Source organism: Prenolepis imparis, unplaced genomic scaffold, assembly GCF_030444845.1.
Source record: "Prenolepis imparis isolate NDT839.2.m4 unplaced genomic scaffold, iyPreImpa1.0 SCAF_15, whole genome shotgun sequence".
NCBI lineage: Eukaryota > Metazoa > Arthropoda > Insecta > Hymenoptera > Formicidae > Prenolepis > Prenolepis imparis.
In genome coordinates, this window is record NW_028141173.1 from 7,867,210 (window position 1) to 7,872,702 (window position 5,493).

Sequence of the window (5,493 nt, forward strand, 5' to 3'; positions counted from 1 at the left end):
TTTGCGACTCCCGCTGCTCCACCGGCCAACGAACCGAGAACTCCGAAAAATGGTAAAATTGGCAAGATACCACCACGCTTCGCCACAGGCAGTATTCGTTTCTTCTTTTTCGAAGATTTTTGCACCTTCATCCCCATACCGAATTTTGTCTATGCTTTCATAGCTGCCCAAACAGTCGCAGCGGCTGCTCTTTCACCAAGAGTTGAATCTCTCGCAGTAATACGTTTTCGCGCTTTCGCAGCGAGTATATTATCAGCAACGTGTCGTTCTCTGAGAGCATTGCTTCGAGAATACGCAATGTCGTGCTCGCGACACGCGGCATCCAATGGATTAATACCTCGATTAACTCTAGCCAATCGCTTTTCCAAATGAGTCCCCGGACCGCAAAACTGATAACCGGGAATATGTAATTCGATAGGAAGTGTGTTTGTAGCACGATTAAACAGACCACTACCCTTTACAGTTTTCGTTGACATTCGCTGCAATCCTTTATCATCGGCGCTGGACCGTCGATGTGTGTTTGCTGCCACGGTCGATTGTAATGTTTGAAACAGCGACGACAGGTCTGAATCTCTGGATCCGCTTTTATGTGTTCCGGCAGCTTGTCCCACACGTAGTGGGTGTGATTTTCACATCGCAATAAAACTGCTTTTGGAACAAATTGCAGCTGTTCGGCGATTAAACCGTGAATATCGAAAGCACTTGTTAGCATGACAAACATTTTTTCGGTACTGAGCGATTCATGGTTCCGCGCAGCTATAAATAGGCTCTCCATGACTCATTCATTCATTCGAGAGAAAACATGCGGTTCGTTCAGCAATCGACGATAATCGAAGTTACAAATTTCGATGATAAAACACGGTTAATGTCGGATAAAGAAATACGGAGACATGGAAACATGCTACCAAATACTATACGCGGTATCTTCTGCGGTCCTTCGAATTGTGGTAAAACTAACGCGTTGATTAGTTTGATAGAAAGCCCGTATGGTGTTCGCTTCGAGAACATGTACGTTTACTCGAAATCGCTTCAACAACCGAAATATCAATATTTGGAAAATTTGCTATCACCGATAGAAGAAAATGGTTATTTTACATTCTCTATTAATAGCGATGTCATTCCACCGAGTGAGGCGCTTCCGGATTCCATTTTTATATTTTATGACGTGGCATGCGACAAGCAAGATACGATAAGAGAGTACTTTGCAATGGGACGACACTCGAGCGTCGACTGTTTCTATCTTTGTCAAACGCATGCCAAGATACCCAAGCATCTTATACGTGACAATGCAAACTTATTAATTTTATTTAAACAAGATGGGACAAACTTGAAACATGTGTACAACGATCACGTAAATACAGATATGTCTTACGATAATTTTCGCGCTTATTGTCAGAAATGTTGGCAACATAAATATGGATTCGCGGCGATTGACAAGGATAGTCCGCTGACTAATGGACGATATAGAAAAGGATTTAATGAATTTGCAATACCGCAAAGCAATTAGTCGCTTTCGACACATTGATCGAGCAACGTCTAAATTGCAACATGATGAATAACGATCGTGAAAAGATTGTGAGAGAGATTGCGAAAACGAGCGATTCAATCCGTAAACAATATCGTTTCTTGAAAACTGGTAAAATGGAGGAGGACGATGCATTGGAGAGGCATTTTAAACCAATCTCTGAACCTCTGAAACAGCTTGTTGAAAATACAGTCGGTGTTGAGTCTGGTGAAGAAAAGATTGAACCATCGAGTATGCTCGGAGAGAAAAAAGAGTTTAAAACAAAGCGATCAAATATATCATGAGCGGTATAACTTCTACTCCAAAGCGAATCAAAAGCAGGCGAATGCAACAATTATTGGATGCAACTACTTCTACTCCGATACAAGATGTACAACCAAGGCAATTATTGCATGATAAGACGTCTATCGAGGAAATTTTCGAGACTTCACCTGAATCGCTTGTGACATCAATTCAACATTCATTACAAACATCTGAGGGTCAAAATTCATTGCGAAATCACCTGGGTCCACTTGCTCAAAAATATGTGGCAGCTATATTGAGTCAAGATAAAAATTCCCAGATGGATTACGTATACGGTGTTAAATTTATCGACAAAGGAATGACGCTCGGTAATAAAAATTTCGATGTGGATAAAAATGATAATATAATTATCGATGGATCAAAATACGTTGGAACAGCAGGTCTTTACGAGTTGGTTTTCGAGAGAATTCCCGAGGATGAAATATATACTGCGAATGACTTGCAGAACTACAAAAGTATATTAATAAGAATAAATGCGCACAAACGAAATGGTAATGTGAATCAGCCAGTATTAGGTAACAATGGATACAAATATAAATATATAATCGCATCATTATTCTCTGATAAAAAATCTGGAAAAGATATACCGCGTGCAATGACGACCTGTGGCAAGCTGACGTGGTCGAGATGCGTCCTTATGCAAGAGTCAACAAAGGATACAATTACATACTCACCGTCATTGATGTGTTGAGCAAGATGCATGGGCCGTACCGCTCAGGAATAAGAGCGGAAGCGAAACAGCTGACGCTATCGCCGAGAAAATTCGAGATAGCAAGAGATATCCGAGAAACATACAAACTGATAAAGGAAAAGAATTTTACAATGCGAATGTACAGCAACTCGTAAAAAAACACAACATCAATCATTACTCGACGTATTCTGTTATGAAAGCCTCAGTGGTGGAATGATTTAATCGTACTTTAAAAAAACAATATGTGGAAAATGTTTACACTTAATGGCAATTACAAGTGGATCGATGCGTTGCCTCAGCTTGTTGCAGAGTACAATGCGCGAAAATATCGCACTATCGATATGAAACCTATCGATGTTACTCCGGAGATTGCCGAAAAACTTTTAAATACGGTATACAGTAACGTAAAAATTGCTGCTCCGGCAATGTAGGCTGTCAGGTACGTGTGAGTAAATTCAAGACCATCTTCGAAAAAGGTTTTACGCCAAATTGGACTACCGAAATATTTAAAATGATCAAAGTGCAGAAAACTAATCCCGTAACGTATCTACTCGAAGATTCGCGCGGAAATTCCGTCGCCGGAGGATTCTACGAGTACGAGTTACATCATGTTGCAAATCCCGATGTATATCTCGTGGAAAAGATTTTGCGTAAAAAAGGTGATGACGTTTATGTGAAATGGTTGGGACTGGATAAAATGCAAAACACTTGGATACATAAAAATAGTGTATTATAAACATTTATTTAAAATATCCGCACACTGTTTATTTTACAATATATTAAAATATTTATATAATAATTTTATAAATAAATACAAAAATACATATAATATACATATACATATAATATACAATTATTACATATTTTACAAAATATACATATTTACAACAAATATAATTTACAGTGGTATCGTATAATGTCCCCACGGTAATGTATCAGTGGTTTCAGGTATGATATACCGCTTGTCGTCGTACGGACTTAGAGCAATTTTTGTCTCGCGAATGGTGTATACTTTATGCAGCTTGGATCTTATGCAAGACTGCTGACGTGGCATTTCAATCTCTTCATATAAACACCGTGTATAATCGTCAAATGTTATCGTTCTCGCGACAACGTTACTCTTGACACCTTTTACTTTTTTCGTATCCTTACCATCCACTCGCAAGGCATACATTTATGCTCTAAGCCCTACAAATTCGGTCAATATCGCGCCATTATTTTCATCCTTCATAAGACCCGGTACTTTTTTATTCACGAGCGGTATACCATACATTGTCCGCAGCATAATCGCTTGTATCAAATTTGCTTACGTCGCGCTTCATGTTCTTATACACATCTTCACATTCGAGGTGATATATTAAACTGTCTGTGTCGGTGTACATTACCCTGCATCTGTCGCGATATAGCGGTGACATGTACTCGTGATGAAATTCGTATAAACATGTTTTGGAAATGTCGAGTATGCACATGCCGACATAGATTGGTTTGTAAAATTTTACTTCGAGTTTACGTAATTCTACAGCAATAAGATTTTCCGATAAAATGCTTCTACTATGGAAATTTGGTTTCGCAATCATTGCCTCTGCACCGTATCTTCCTTCTCAATGTGTGATAAGTTTTACATCAACACGATTACGCATATTTTCCATCGTCTTGCCAAATACTGCATTATTCATTAATTTGTATAAAGTTTTTTCGAAATCATTTCTCGCTTGTGTTCTAAATTGTGTATTAAGTTCAATATAATTTCGAAGCCATGGAGATTGAGTAAATTGTAACATGCGATGTATTTTTGTAACGCGAAGGCCGTGTCGCATACATTGCTGCAGGTTGCGGTAGTGTATGACGTAACGCTTCTTATCATATAATGTCGCGAGCAGCTTCTCCTGTCGCGCACCGGGCTGTTTGTCGCGTGTCGGGCAAAACGGTAGATCTGTGTGCGTGTCGTGAAGATGTTGTGGATACTCTATATCTACTTCGAGGATGTAGGCCTGTAGGTAAATCGAGCGCGATAGATGATACGTCGAAATTTGATAAGTCATCGACCCATCGAAAATCGGCATAAGGCAATGGTTGACACATTGCCCATCCATACAAATTGTTTACATCAAAGTACATGAGATACGATGATGGTTTCGATGTATCGTACGACTGCATGTACTTGTTATTAGCGTGTGCATATCTGTTTGAACATTGACTTAGACCGCCGCGTATACCCCGTTCGATAAACATAACCATGTCGATATCGGTAAGCAATTCGAACGTAATATTTGTATATTTTAACATGGCATCCCATGTATACCCGGGTAGAGTATAGTAATACGCGGGGTCAAGCCCGTAACTTTTAATACAACTATCGCGGAAATTTTCAAAAATATCTGCTAATAACAACACATCAATTTTTAAATATAGATCGCTATACTCGCCTAGCGTTCGAAGGGAGAATCGGTTCCAGACGTTCTCGGTGTGCGCGTAATCGCTCTTGGATACTGTGTCACCGGTCAAGGAACTGTAGAATGATTCGCGCGATGGTAAACATGTATCTTGCAACTTGTTGACACAGTCAATGTATTCATATGGAAAGACGCCTTTCCGTGTCAATAGTTTGAAATTTTCCGTCGATAAATTTTTAAATTCCGAATGTAAAATTTTGAGTTTGTCTTTATCCATAAAAGATGCCAATTTGTCGAGACTTGTTGTGAGAAATTTATACGAGTCGATGAAACGTAATTTAATATGATTTTTCGAATCGTCTTGTTCGAGTTTTTGTAAATGATATATATTTTTCCTTTGTTATCAGAAGTAATTCGATGCTCCCTTCGAACGCTGTAGCTATATCCTCGATAATGAAATGTGCGTCATAACCTGATAAATTGTGAAAAACTATCGGAATGCAGAATGATTCTTTATAATTTAGATTACAATTTTAGTGCGCGGGACCTCTGTACCGCCCGGTCAGACGGCAATGATCGCG

General features: G+C 39.1%; 1 pseudogene; it reads right to left on the reverse strand.

Moving 5' to 3' along the window:
- Positions 1-3,417: 3,417 nt before the first annotated feature.
- On the reverse strand, positions 3,418-3,988 carry LOC145946253 (uncharacterized; annotated as a pseudogene).
- Positions 3,989-5,493: the final 1,505 nt, after the last annotated feature.